Source organism: Zalophus californianus, chromosome 10 (assembly GCF_009762305.2).
Source record: "Zalophus californianus isolate mZalCal1 chromosome 10, mZalCal1.pri.v2, whole genome shotgun sequence".
Classification (NCBI taxonomy): domain Eukaryota; kingdom Metazoa; phylum Chordata; class Mammalia; order Carnivora; family Otariidae; genus Zalophus; species Zalophus californianus.
The window spans coordinates 109,110,751-109,126,360 of record NC_045604.1 but is presented as its reverse complement, the minus strand read 5'-3'; the positions used below and the strand labels follow the sequence as shown (position 1 = coordinate 109,126,360).

At 42.0% G+C, this 15,610-nt stretch overlaps 1 long non-coding RNA gene across 1 annotated transcript; it reads right to left on the bottom strand.

Annotated features, from left to right (window-relative positions):
- Positions 1–166: 166 nt before the first annotated feature.
- LOC113932382 lies at positions 167–5,604 on the bottom strand. Its single transcript, XR_003523052.1, has 3 exons — positions 5,371–5,604; positions 988–1,143; positions 167–225 (listed from the first exon to the last, which is right to left on the bottom strand). It is a non-coding gene; the product is annotated as an uncharacterized LOC113932382 (long non-coding RNA).
- Positions 5,605–15,610: the final 10,006 nt, after the last annotated feature.

Genomic DNA, 15,610 nt, shown 5'->3' with positions numbered 1-15,610 from the left:
AGATTGGGGTGATGCTTCTATAGGCCATGGGAACAGCAGTGATGGCCAGCAAATCACTAGAAACTAGGAGGGAGGCATGGAACAGACCTTCCCTCACAGCCTCAGAGGCACCAACCCTGTTCACATGCTGACCTTGGACTTTCAGCATCCAGAACTGTAAGAAGATTCATTTCTCTTGTTTAAGGCTTCCAGTCTGTGGTAATTTGTTACAGCAGCCCTAGCAAACTAACAAAGGAAGGGAGGTAATATGTTATATATAAATGCAACACGTCACATTTCATTACAGACCTGAGGGATAAGTAATAGGAAGTCAAGTGAAGTGGGGCTGGGGCAAGGGAATGTTCTGGGCAGAAGGAACCAGATTTGCATTTATTAAGCATGTTTTTTAAACTGTCTATATCTTATGATGTTTTGCCATCTTAAAAAGCTTTCTGGCCAGCCAAGACTCTCCCTCCCAGGGCTGGGCTAGCCAATTCTTAGAGATAGCAAAGGGCTTGGTCAACCAGTACAAACCAACCAATCGCAAGTATACAGACCCAGCCACCTCCTTATCTAACAATCACACACAAGCCAATATTTCCTCCGCCCTAAATCATCCCAAGACCAGGTACCAGCCAACTACACACCCCCTATAGCCCAAAGCCTGCCAGAATTATTCCAATGAGCCAGGCCTAAACTGCTTACTCTCAGCAGAATGGAAACCCCAATAAAGGCTCTGGCTTATGCTCCCCTCTCACTCCTGTGTTCTGCCACCTGACCAAGACCTGGTGCTTCCCCTGTGGCCCTGCATGGTATGTGGTGCCCCCCCCCCCACCCCAGGACCTGTGAGTACAATACATTTCTTCTTTCCCAGCCTCGTTTTTGTTTCCGCCTGGGGTTGCACTAACTTTACCATATCCTATCCAATATTTCTGTTCTTAGGTTTCAAGGAGAGGTGCAGGGGTGGAGGGAGAACGAGAGAGAAGGTAAGCATAACGTCTAACTCACCTTGATGAGTAATGCAGATACAAAATTATACACTTGCCGAAGAACTCTTTCTGCCTAGATTCTAATGGCAAAAGACCAATGAGGAGATGCTACCACCAGGGTCAGAGTCTCTGACCTGGCTGATGTCAGCCAGTGGTGGCAGGAAAGATCAGCCTCCTAGGAGCAAAGATGAAGAATCATCATTAGGAACAGTTATTAATACTTGCGAACCATTGAGAGGTTCCTCTGCCCCAGGCATCTCTTCTATATGATTTAAATATGTTAACTCATTTACCTTGTACAACAAGACTATGAAGTAGGTATAATTAGTATTTCCATTTTACAGATTAGAGGTTAATTACTTGGCTCATAATCTCACAGTTAGTGTCAGAACATATATTCCTCAGCGTTGAACTGTATCTGCACAGATTTACTGTATCTGCACAGATTTACTGTAAGACTGGGAAATGGAGGCTCACGACAGGGGGATTTTCTAGGTAGACAGGACAGCATATGCAAAGACTGAAATAAAAGACAATGAGGGAAGAGAGCTCAATGTGTAGATTATCTTTTTTTTTAAAGATTTTATTTATTTATTCATGAGAGACAGAGGGAGAGAGAGAGAGAGAGAGAGAGAAGCAGGCTCCCAAGGAGCAGGGAGCCCAATGTGGGACTCGATCCCAGGACCCTGGGATCATGACCTGAGCCAAAGGCAGACGCTTAACCATCTGAGCCAACCAGGCGCCCAAGGTGTAGATTATCTTAAGGAGCTGTTGTAGAAAATCCACAACTCTCTCTCAAAAATATCTCAGCTTAGTTCAATAAAGGAGGATTAAAGAAGTTTTGCTATTACCAGAGTGGTTTCTCTGATCTAAATATTGTTAATCAGTGTCTGTAGTGGGATGAAATCTCCTAGATAGAGTTGCTTACAGGGTAATAAGATATTAAATACATTAGCACTCATAAAATAATATATTAATAGTATCTGCTATTGTGATAAATATTGTATGCCAGGTATGTCTTCTATACAATCTATATGAATTACACAAGCTAACTCATTAATTATGTTCAAAAACACTATGAGGAAGGAAGATTTAGATGTCCATTTTACAGGTACCCCAAACTGAAAAGGGTATGGCTTAAAAACAAAACCATGAAAGCTCCACCAAGCAAATAAACAGGGTGGAGACATTGACAATGGTAGTCAGAAGGAGGGCATTGTGGGTGATACAAATCCATCCTTACTGGGAGATCTGAAAATATTCTTCAACTGTGTCCAACTCTGTTATAGAAGCTCTACACGTTAGCATTTAAAATGCAGGAATAAAAAAGTTCTTGAGGTCAAACGTTGACTCAAAAAGCAAGTTTTAGAACTATACATACAGGGGCGCCTGGGTGGCTCAGTCGTTAAGCATCTGTCTTTGGCTCAGGTCATGATCCCAGGGTCCTGGGATCGAGTCCCACATCGGGCTCCCTGCTTGGTGGGAAGCCTGCTTCTCCCTCTCCCACTCCCCCTGCTTGTGATCCCTCTCTCGCTCTGTCTCTCTCTGTCAAATAAGTAAAATCTTAAAAAAAAAAAAAAAGAACAATACATACAATATGTACTAAGAATCCAAAAACTAAAATTCAAAATATTATATGCTTTCTATGGGAACATGTTTATGCATGTAAATGAATAGAACAAGATTTGGACAAATAGAAGATGAAAAGCGCTTAATTCTCAAAAGGGAGAAGATGGGATAGAGTATGGTAAAATGGAACTTGATTCAAATGAAATGTTTTAATTTTTCCCAGAAGAGTTTACCTACTATTCCTTGTGTAGTGCTATTAATAAAAATTTTGTGGGCGCCTGGGTGGCTCAGCTGTTAAGCGTCTGCCTTCGGCTCAGGTCACGATCCCAGGGTCCTGGGATCGAGTCCCACATCGGGCTCCCTGCTCAGCAGGAAGTCTGCTTCTCCCTCTCCCACTCCCCCTGCTTGCGTTCCTGCTTTCGCTGTGTCACTCTGTCAAATAAATAAATAAAATCTTTTAAAAAAAATTTTGTTTTGCCGAAGATCTGATTTTGTTTTGGCTTTCACTCTATTCATCTAAACTAACCTAGAGAAGGCAAATGTTTGATTCCAGAAAGGCACCCTTAATGCATTGGTGAGCATAACAAAGAAAATGCTTTGAGGTAATTATAAAAGATAACAATAATAAAAAAGATTTCAGCAGTGTTAAATTTTAGAGATTCATTCTAGAATTCCTGGCCAGCAAATTTGATGTGTCTGCTCCAGGAGGAGCTACTTTGTGCAGCTACTGAGAATAGGTAGGTACTAAATAATGTGAAGTTCCTTTTCACAAGTGTGACCTTACACTTTCATGTTAAGAACTTATGAAGAGGAGTCATTCCAGACATTAAAAATGTTTTAAGTGCTCATCTGAGCAATAAACGCATTCATTTACACATTTAACTGCAGGGTGTTCTTTCTGAGTTTGCACACAAGTCAGAGAAAAAAATGATGAGTCAATTAGACATCAAGAGTTCTTGCACTATCAGGTGAGAAGGGGAGAGGGATGTTGTTTGTTTGTTTGTTTGTTTTAAATATTTTATTTATTTGACAGAGAGAGACACAGCGAGAGAGGAACACAAGCAGGGGAGTGGGAGAGGGAGAAGCAGACTTCCCGCTGAGCAGGGAGCCCGATGTGGGGCTCGATCCCAGGACCCTGGGACCATGACCTGAGCCCAAGGTAGACACTTAACGACTGAGCCATCCAGGCGCCCCAAGGGGAGAGGGATGTTAAGGAGACCTGAGAAAGGTGAGTAGCAAAGAACCAGGTGAAATGGGGGCTGGATTAAGCAGTGCGGAACACAGGTGGAACAGCTGATGTGGGAGCCAGGGTTTGGAGAGCCTCGGGGCTACCTCAGCTCAAAAAAATATCCCAGGTAAGGCTGGATAAAAAAGGAAGACCAAAGCAGAGACCATTCCTTGGGCTCAGAGTTTCCCTGGTCTGAGTGATGTCCTTTAATGTCTGGCAGATAGAATCAAACTTCCTATGGACAAAGTTGAAAACATCAGCTCTAACAAGGCAAAATACTAACAAGGACAAAAAGTTACTGAAAGATACAAAGGACCAAGTAAGTACCTCTTCTATGTGATTTATACAACTTAATTCATGAGGACCTACAACCAGCTTGGGAGTTTGGTACCATTAATAATTCCATTTTAGGGGCGCCTGGATGGCTCAGTCGTTAAGCATCTACCTTCCGCACAGGTCATGATCCCAGGGCTGGATCGAGCCCCGCATCGGGCTCCCTGCTCAGCAGGAAGCCTGTTTCTCCCTCTGCCACTTCCCCTGCTTGTGTTCCCTGTCTGGCTGTGCCTCTCTGTCAAATAAATAAATAAAATCTTAAAAAAAAAATTCCATTTACAGTTGGGAAAATGAGGCAGGAGGTTAAAAGTAATTATGTTAACCCATCAGTACAAATCCTCCTTTGCCGGGCGCCTGGGTGGCTCAGTTGGTTAAGCGACTGCCTTTGGCTCAGGTCATGATCCTGGAGTCCCTGGATTGAGTCCCACATCGGGCTCCCTGGTCCGCAGGGAGTCTTCTCCCTCTGACCCTCCCCCCGTCTCATGTGCTCTCTCTCTCTCAAATAAATAAAAATATTTAAAAAAAAAGTCCTCCTTTGCCAGAGATCCCAAAATATTTCCTACTGGTTCCTAACCACTCCCCCAACAGCTCTGGATAAGCGGTTTGAGACACATCATGAAAAAAGCTGAAAAAATGAAGAATGGACCTACTTTAAGGGGCAGGGTTCTCAAGGAGCCAGAGAAAAAAGCAAGTTGCAGAACAATATGTAAAGTTGCATCCTGCAAGGTAATAAAAACACAAATCCTAAATAATATGTATTTTCTGTGGGGATATATGTATGTATATATAAACATAAAAATATATATGTATACATGTATGTATATATACATGTAAATATATTTATATATATTGGAGGCACCTGGCTGGCTCAGTCGGTGAAGCATGTGGCTCTAGATCACGGGATTGTGAGTTGGAGCCCCACAGTGGGTGTAGAGATTACTTAAAAATTAAAAAAAAAAATCTTTAAAGTAAATAAATAAATGTACATAGACTGCAGTTACAGAGACAGTATATAAATAAATATATTGGGGTTTGTGTGTCTATAAATACAATCATGTAAATATGCGCATATAAGCATATGTATTTATATGTAAAGGTATATTTTATGTATTTACATATACGTATATTTATATATAGTTATATGTACCCACACGTATGTCCTCACATTATTACTTGGAATGTGTGTTTTACCGTCTTACAATATGGTTTTGTATATTGATTCCCAACATAAATATATGTGTGTGTCAGGACGCTCACAGATAAACTGCTTACTTCTGGGAAGGGGAGAAAGACCGAGATTGGTCTTAACGGTCAGTCGGAGTTTTACACCTTCTCGAAGACCGCCGAGAGTAGGCCGGGGACGTAGGTTGGGGTCCCCCGGGACGTGGCGGGAACCAGCACCCACACACCGCACACCACCAGCCAAAGACTAGCCCACCAAGGCGCCTGCGCCGGACCGACTCGCTCCTCCACCTGGGAGAGAGAGAAAGGGCGGAGCTTGCGGCAGGACCCGCCCCCGCGGGCGGGGTGGGTCTTCCGCTTCGCGAAGGGCTACTTCCGGATTCTGTGGAGAAAGGCGTGCGTTCCGAGTTAGAAGGTGGTGGGCTGGCCGTCCACTTAGGCTGTGGCCTGCGCGCGGTCGGAGTTGCTGGGAGACAGCTCAGGGGCCCGGGAGCGAGGGGCGGAGGGCTCAGACCCCAGGCCTGATGGCGAGTGGCCAGGTTGGATATCCCAGTAAAGGGAAGGGCTTATGGACCAAGAGTAGGGGGTTGGAGGATGTTACCTGAGTTAACCATTGAAAAGAGAAGCCACAACCGTCAGAAAATCTCACTTTACAGCAGGAGAATAAAGGATGTCAGAGGTAGACACACTCCCACCAGGCTCAGAGTTACTCTGATTCGGAAGATCACGCTCAGCGCACCGCTGCTAGAATCCAGTCTCCCAGGAACCAAGGCCAAAAGATCAGACCTAACCGAAGAAAATAAGGCTACTGGGTGGCAGTTACAAAGAGCTGGCCATAGATATGTCAGTGGGTTTAATCCTCAGCGCGATCCCGTAAGGTTGGGTGGTAGTAGAATCTTAACAAAGGAGCTGAGATACAGGTTAAAGACTGTTAAAATCACAGCTGGTAGTGGCAGAAGTCCCTATAAACGTTAAACTGGATACAGAGGTGGTTTTTCAAGTTGTTCGTGATACTGACATATTGGAGACGCCTAATTCCCCTTCAGCTTGGGGAATGGCTGATTTAAGTATGGAATACTGTTGTACTAACGTGGGAAGTTCCCCGGGACGTATTTCGGAGTGGAGAACAAAATGCAGGTTGCGGAGCAATACGTATTTGGTCATTCTTTCAGGCAAAAACAACCCCTCGGAACAATGCTGTTTTATTGTGGTACATACTTACCTCTGTAAATGAATAGAAGAAAAATTGGAATAATGTACACTAAATTGATAACAGTGACTAGGGAAGGAAGAGGGACAGGGATTTATGGGGTTTATGGTAAAATAGAACTTTATTGTCATTCGTGTGTTTTGGAGGGGGATGTAGTCAGAAAAACATACTTATGTTCCTTATATAATAACTTTAAAATGGCTTCAAATTACATTTTTATACTTTTGAGCATCCCCTCTGTTATAAATGGCATTTGAATAGCTTGGGAGATAAAAATCCACCATTAAGGGGTGAAGAATTGGGGGTTATGAGAATATGAACATAAAAGTGTTCCTGCAGAATTCCTAAAAGAATATTAAAAGACATTTTGAACAGAGCAGTATTTCACTGTTAAGTTTCAAGGAGCTTAAAAAACTGCGATCCTAAACCTGTTCTAGGTCTACATTACATGGCTCATTGGATGGAAACTGAAAGGCATTAAGTAATAATCCACTTTTTCAAATATGCATCCCGATATTTTCAGTTGAAATATTTTATAGCCTACTTTATAAAATGGGGATTTTTACTTACAAAGCTATTCATTTCAGGGGCGACTGGGTGGCTCAGTCGTTAAGCATCTGTCTTCGACTCAGGTCATGATCCCAGGGTCCTGGGATCGAGCCCAGCATCAAGTCCCGCATCAGGCTCCCTGCTCAACGGGAAGCCTGCTTCTCCCTCTCCTACTCCCCCTGCTTGTGTTCCCTCTCTCGCTGTCTCTCTCTCTGTCAAATAAATAAATAATTTTTAAAAAGCTATTCATATCAATATTATTAATGATTTGCTAATATCTTATACCTGTCAATTTTGTAACCCTATATAAAAACTGTTAAAAACGAAAAACATCTCTTGCACATTGCTCTGGGGTTGAGGCCCCCAAACCGAAAGAGGTAAGTCCCAGGTTTGAAATGGGAGTAACCCACCCTAATTGGCAGTAACCACTTGAAGTTGCCATTTAAAATATATCAGTGGACATAAGGAATGTAAGAACCAATTTTGGTTTGAAGATCCCTGGATTATTCACTTTATTTGAGAAAGAGGAAAATAGACATAGACGTGCTCATCTGAAAAGTCCCCTTTGCTCTGGGGCTTCCTGTCAAGTGGTTGGCAAGATCCCCATAAATTAGGGTTCTAGGGCGCCTGGGTGGCTCAGTTGTTAAGCGTCTGCCTTCGGCTCTGGTCATGATCCCAGGGTCCTGGGATCGAGTCCCACATCGGGCTCCCTGCTCGGCGGGAAACCTGCTTCTCTCTCTCCCACTCTCCCTGCTTGTGTCTCTCTCTCCCACTCTCCCTGCTTGTGTTCCCTCTCTCGCTGTGTCTCTCTCTGTTAAAAAATAAGTAAAAAAAATCTTAAAAAAAAAAGCGTTCTAATCCTGATGACATCACAACTCTTGCTTGGTAACCAGCCAGGTCAACAGAAATTTTATGAGGTGTTGGCTTAGGGCATTCCTTACCCTGGTAAGATGCTTGAAATCTAGTTTAGGGTATATATTAATGATTGCTGTGTAACGAATTGCCCACCTGCCACACAAAAGCGTATATTTTCCCTCACAGTTTCTTTTTATTTATTTATTTATTTTTAAAGGTTTTATTTATTTATTTGAGAGAGAGAGAATGAGAGAGAGCACGAGAGGGAAGAGGGTCAGAGGGAGAAGCAGACTCCCTGCTGAGCAGGGAGCCCGATGTGGGACTCGATCCTGGGACTCCAGGATCATGACCTGAGCCGAAGGCAGTCGCTTAACCAACTAAGCCACCCAGGCGCCCATCCCTCACAGTTTCTGAGGGTCAGGAATCAGAGCAGTGTAGCTTCATGGTTCTGGCTCAGTCCATCGGGCTGCAGTCAAGCAGTTGTCCCAGGCAGCAGTCATCTGACATCTCAAGATGGCAGCTTCCCATCTACTGGGGATGAAGAATCTGCTCCAAGTGCAACATGGCAGCTTGTTTCCCCCACAGAGCCAGAGATGAGGGAGAGAGAGCAAGATGGAAGCCACAGTGTCCTTTAAACTAATCTTAAAAGTTTCATACCGTCTATTCTCTGTATGCTAATGATCTTACAGACCAACCTTAGTACAGTGTGAGGGGGAACATGAAAAGGGTATGAAGATCAGGAAGCAGAGATCACTGGGGGCGATCTTGAAAGCCAGCTTCCACAGTGTGAGACCATTTCCCAAACTCTCTCCTTAATAATTACCAGATACCTACAGGGTGCCTAAAGCTGTAGTAGAAATAAAGGAATTAGGAACACTGTACAAACTGGAGAATGCAACACTGGTACAATTTCCTTAACATCAGATGGATGATGGGAAGACGATAAAATATATACAACCACAGCTCTACACCGCATACTAAACACATTATTAGTTACCTTGTGTAATATTCTTTTTTTTTTTTAAGATTTTATTTATTTATTCATGAGAGACTGAGAGATAGAGGCAGAGGGAGAAGCAGGCTCCCAAGGAGCAGGGATCCCGATGTGGGACTTGATCCCAGGACCCTGGGATCATGACCTGAGCTGAAGGCAGATGCTTTTTTTTTTAAATTTTTTATTGTTATGTTAATCACCATACACTACGTCGTTAGTTCTTTTTTTTTTTTTAATTTTATTTATTTATTCATGAGAGACAGAGAGAGAGAGAGAAGCAGAGGGAGAAGCAGGCTCCCAAGGAGCAGGGAGCCCGATGTGGGACTCGATCCCAGGACCCTGGGATCACGACCTGAGCCGAAGGCAGACGCCCAACCATCTGAGCCACCCAGGCGCCCCGTCGTTAGTTCTTGATGTAGTGTTCCATGATTCATTGTTTGTGCATAACACCCAGTGCTCCATGCAGAACGTGCCCTCCTTAATACCCATCACCAGGCTAACCCATCCCCCCACCCCCCTCCCCTCTAGAACCCTCAGTTTGTTTTTCAGAGTCCATCGTCTCTCATGGTTCGTCTCCCCGTCCGACTTACTCCCCTTCATTCTTCCCCTCCTGCTATCTTCTTTTTCTTTCTTCTTAACATATCTTGCATTATTTGTTTCAGAAGTACAGATCTGTGGTTCAACAGTCTTGCACAAATCACAGCGCTCACCACAGCACATACCCTCCCCAATGTCTATCACCCAGCCACCCCATCCCTCCCACCCCCCACCACTCAGCAACACTCAGTTTGTTTCCTGAGATTAAGAATTCCTCATATCAGTGAGATCATATGATACACGTCTTTCTCCGATTGACTTATTTCACTCAGCATAACACCCTCCAGTTCCATCCACGTCATTGGAAATGGCAAGATCTCGTTCCTTTTGATGGCTGCATAATATTCCATTGTGTATATATATACCACCTCTTCTTTATCCATTCATCTGTCGATGGACATCTTGGCTCTTTCCACAGTTTGGCTATTGTGGACATTGCTGCTATAAACATCGGGGTGCACGTACCCCTTCGGATCCCTACATTTGTATCTTTGTGGTAAATACCCAGTAGTGCAATTGCTGGATCATATGGTAGCTCTATTTTCAACTGTTTGAGGAACCTCCATACTGTTTTCCAGAGTGGCTGCACCAGCTTGCATTCCCATCAACAGTGTAGGAGGGTTCCCCTTTCTCCGCATCCCCGCCAACATCTGTCGTTCCCTGACTTGTTAATTTTAGCCATTTTGACTGGTGTGAGGTGGTATCTCACTGAGGTTTTGATTTGGATTTCCCTGATGCCGAGCGATGTGGAGCACTTTTTCATGTGTCTGTTGGCCATTTGGATGTCTTCTTTGGAAAAATGTCTGTTCATGTCTTCTGCCCATTTCTTGATTGGATTATTTGTTCTTTGGGTGTTGAGTTTGATAAGTTCTTTATAGATTTTGGATACTAGCCCTTTATCTGATATGTCCTTTGCACATCCTTTTCCCATTCTGTCAGTTGTCTTTTGGTTTTGTGGACTGTTTCTTTTGCTGTGCAAAAGCTTTTTATCTTGAGGAAATCCCAATAGTTCATTTATGCCCTTGCTTCCCTTGCCTTTGGCGATGTTTCTAGGAAGAAGTTGCTGCGGCTGAGGTCGAAGAGGTTGCTGCCTGTGTTCTCCTTTAGGATTTTGATGGACTCCTGTCTCACGTTTAGGTCTTTCAACCCATTTGGAGTCTATTTTTGTGTGTGGTGTAAGGAAATGGTCCAGTTTCATTCTTCTGCATGTGGCTGTCCAATTTTCCCAACACCATTTGTTGAAGAGACTATCTTTTATCCATTGGACATTCTTTCCTGCTTTGTCAAAGATGAGTTGACCATAGAGTTGAGGGTCCATTTCTGGGCTCTCGATTCTGTTCCATTGATCTATGTGTCTGTTTTTGTGCCAGTACCATACTGTCTTGATGATGACAGCTTTGTAATAGAGCTGGAAGTCTGGAATTGTGATGCCAGCAGCTTTGCTTTTCTTTTTCAATATTCCTCTGGCTATTCTGGGTCTCTTCTGGTTCCATACAAATTTTAGGATTCTTTGTTCCATTTCTTTGAAAAAAGTTGACAGTATTTTGATGGGGATTGCATTGAATGTGTAGATAGCTCTAGGTAGCATTGACATCTTCACAATGTTTGTTCTTCCAATCCATGAGCATGGAACGTTTTTCCATTTCTTTGTGTCGTCTTCAATTTCTTTCATGAGTATTTTATAGTTTTCTGAGTATAGATCCTTTGCCTCTTTGGTTAAATTTATTCCTAGGTATCTTATGGTTTTGGGTGCAATTGTAAATGGGATTGACTCCTTGATTTGTCTCTCCTCTGTCTTGTTGTTGGTGTATAGGAATGCCACTGATTTCTGTGCATTGATTTTATATCCTGCTACTTTACTGAATTCCTGTATGAGTTCTAGCAGTTTTGGGGTGGAGTCTTTTGGGTTTTCCACATACAGTATCATATCATCTGCAAAGAGTGAGAGTTTGACTTCCTCTTTGTCGATTTGGATGCCTTTGATTTCTTTTTGTTGTCTGATTGCTTTGGCTAGGACCTCTAATACTATGTTGAATAGCAGTGGTGATAGTGGACATCCCTGTCGTGTTCCTGACCTTAGGGGAAAAGCTCTCAGCTTTTCCCCATTGAGAATGATATTCGCTGTAGGTTGTTCATAGATGGCTTTTATGATACTGAGGTATGTACCCTCTATCCCTATACTCTGAAGAGTTTTGATCAAGAAAGGATGCTGTACTTTGTCAAATGCTTTTTCTGCATCTATTGAGAGGATCATATGATTCTTGTTCTTTCTTTTGTTAATGTATTGTATCACGTTGATTGATTTGCGGATGTTGAACCAGCGTTGCAGCCCAGGGATAAATCCCACTTGGTCATGGTGAATAATCCTTTTAATGTACTGTTGGACCCTATTGGCTAGTATTTTGGTGAGAATTTTTGCATCCATGTTCAGCAAGGATATTGGTCTGTAGTTCTCCTTTTTGATGGGGTCTTTGTCTGGTTTTGGGATCAAGGTAATGGTGGCCTCCTAAAATGAGTTTGGAAGTTTTCCTTCCATTTCTATTTTTTGGAACAGTTTCAGGAGAATAGGTATTAATTCTTCTTTAAATGTCTGATAGAATTCCCCTGGGAAGCCGTCTGGCCCTGGGCTTTTGTTTGTTGGGAGATTTTTGATGACTGCTTCAATTTCCTTAGTGGTTATAGGTCTGTTCAGGTTTTCTATTTCTTCCTGGTTCACTTTTGGTAGTTGATACATCTCTAGGAATGCACCCATTTCTTCCAGGTTATCTAATTTGCTGGCATAGAGTTGCTCATAATATGTTCTTATAATTGTTTGTATTTCTTTGGTGTTGGTTGTGATCTCTCCTCTTTCATTCATGATTTTGTTGATTTGGGTCATTTCTCTTTTCTTTTTGATAAGTCTGGCCAGGGGTTTATCAATCTTGTTAATTCTTTCAGAGAACCAGCTCTTAGTTTTGTTGATCTGTTCTACTGTTCTTTTGGTTTCTATTTCATTGATTTCTGCTCTGATCTTTATTATTTCTCTTCTCCTGCTGGGTTTGGTCTTTATTTGCTGTTCTTTCTCCAGCTCCTTTAGGTGTAGGGTTAGGTTGTGTATTTGAGACCTTTCTTGTTTCTTGAGAAAGGCTTGTATTGCTATATACTTTCCTCTCAGGACTGCCTTTGCTGTATCCCAAAGATTTTGAACAGTTGTGTTTTCATTTTCATTGGTTTCCATGAATTTTTTAAATTCTTCTTTAATTTCCTGGTTGACCCATTCATTCCTTAGTAGGATGCTCTTTAGCCTCCATGCATTTGAGTTCTTTCCAACTTTCCTCTTGTGATTGAGTTCTAGTTTCAAAGCATTGTGGTCTGAAAATATGCAGGGAATGATCCCAATCTTTTGGTACCCGTTGAGACCTGATTTGTGACCTAGGATGTGATCAATTCTGGAGAATGTTCCATGGGCACTAGAGAAGAATGTGTATTCCGTTGCTTTGGGATGGAATGTTCTGAATATGTCTGTGAAGTCCATTTGGTCCAGTGTGTCATTTAAAGTCTTTATTTCCTTGTTGATCTTTTGCTTAGATGATCTGTCCATTTCAGTCAGGGGGGTGTTAAAGTCCCCCACTATTATTGTATTGCTGTCAATGTGTTTCTTCGCTTTTGTTATTAATTGCCTTATATAATTGGCTGCTCCCATGTTCAGGGCATAGATATTTACAATTGTTAGATCTTGTTGGATAGACCCTTTAATTAGGATATAGTGTCCTTCCTCATCTCTTACTACAGTCTTTGGTTTAAAATCTAATTTCTCTGATATAAGGATTGCCACCCCAGCTTTCTTTTGGTGTCCATTAGCATGGTAAATTGTTTTCCACCCCCTCACTTTCAATCTGGGGGTGTCTTTGGGTCTAAAATGAGTCTCTTGCAGACAGCATATGGATGGGTCTTGTTTTTTAATCCAATCTGATAGCCTGTGTCTTTTGATTGGGGCATTTAGCCCATTTACATTCAGGGTAACTATTGAAAGGTATGAATTTAGTGCCATTGTATTGCCTGTAAGGTGACTGTTACTGTATATTGTCTCTGTTCCTTTCTGATCTGTGCTGCTTTTAGTCTCTCTCTTTGCTTAGAGGACCCCTTTCAATATTTCTCGGAGGGCTGGTTTCGTGTTTGGAAATTCCTTTAGTTTTTGTTTGTCCTGGAAGTTTTTTATCTCTCCTTCAATTTTCAATGAGAGCCTAGCTGGATATAGTATTCTTGGCTGCATATTTTTCTTGTTTAGTGCTCTGAAGATATCATGCCAGTCCTTTCTGGCCTGCCAGGTCTCTGTGGATAGGTCTGTTGCCAATCTAATGTTTCTACCATTGTAGGTTACATATCTCTTCTCCTGAGCTGCTTTCAGGATTTTCTCTTTGTCTCTGAGACTTGTAAGTTTTACTATTAGATGTCGGGGTGTTGACCTATTTTTATTGATTTTGAGAGGGGTTCTCTGTGCCTCCTGGATTTTGATGCCTGTTTCCTTCCTCACATTAGGGAAGTTCTCTGCTATTATTTGCTCCAATATACCTTCTGCCCCTCTCTCTCTCTCTTCTTCTTCTGGGATCCCAATTATTCTAATGTTGTTTTGTCTTATCGTATCGCTTATCTCTCGAATTCTGCCCTCGTGATCCTGTAGTTGTTTCTCTCTCTTTTTCTCAGCCTCTTTTTTTCCCTTCATTTGGTCTTCTATATCGTTGATTCTCTCTTCTGCCTCATTTATCCTAGCAGTTAGTGCCCCCATTTTTGATTGCACCTCATCAATAGCCTTTTTGATTTTGACTTGGTTAGATTTTAGTTCTTTTATTTCTCCAGAAAGGGTTTCTCTAATAATTTCCACGCTTTTTTCAAGTCCAGCTAGTATCTTTAAAGTCATGATTCTGAACTCTAGGTCCGACATCGTACTAATGTCCGTATTGAGTAGGTCCCTGGCTGACGGTACTATCTCTTGTTCTTTTTGCTGAGGTGATTTTTTTCGTCTTGTTATTTTGTCCAGAGGAGAATAGATGAATGAGAACAAAATGCTAACAGGTTAACAACGTCCCCAGCAAATATACTCTATACAATTAAAAAAGACCTGAAACCAGGGGAAAAGAAAGGGAAAGAAAGAAAAAAGAGAAAAGAAAGAAAGAAAAAAAACGAAAAAGGTTAAAAACAAAAACAGAACAATACAAAAAAAACCCGAATATGATCAAATATGATCAGGCTAGTGCCTAGATCAGTGCCACAGACTAGATTTTGGGCGTATTTTGGTCTGTTAGAAAAAAGTGCCTCCTAAAATTTTAAAGGAAGAAAGACATATATGTACAAAATAAGGGTTGATACAATGAAGGGATGGAAGATGACTGTAAAGATGAAAATTATAAAAGATTTTATAAAAGGAATTGATACGATAAGAAGTTGTTTGAAAAAAGAAAGAAGAAGATTTTTTAAAAAAAGGGAGAGAATGTGATCAGGCTGGAGACTAGAACAAAGCCATACACTAGTGATTTAGGGTATGTTTTGATCTGTTAGAAGAAACTGTATCTCAAAATTTTAAAGCGAGAACAACTTATATATATATGTCAAAAATAAGAGTAACTACTATGAAGGGATAAAATATGACTAAAAATGAAAAATAAAAAATGTTTTTTTAAAAAAGGGATTGATAAGATGTTGGTTGAAAAAGGGAAAAAGAGAAATTAAAAAAAACAGTTAAAAAATTAACTTTGAAAAACTAATGAATCATGGTAAAAAAAGCCATGAATTCTATGTGCAGTATTCCCCTAGCGCTGGAGTTCTCCCGTTCTCCTTGATCGGTAAACTTGGTCTTCGCTTGCTGGCTGTTTGTGCTGATCTTCTGGGGGAGGGGCCTGTTGCCATGGTTCCCAAATGTCTTTGTGGAGGCAGAATTGCCCCACCCTTGTCGGTCCGGGCTAAGCAATCTGCTCGGGTTTGCTCTCAGGATCTTTTGTTCCCTGCAAGCTTTCCTGTAGGGCTTTGGAGGACGACAGTGAAAATGGCGGCCTCCCAATCTCCGCCCCAGAGGAAGCAAGAACTCGGGGCTCCGCTCCTCAGTGCGCCCCCAGAGAAAAGCAGCCAGTCACTCCCATGTCCCCAGTCTC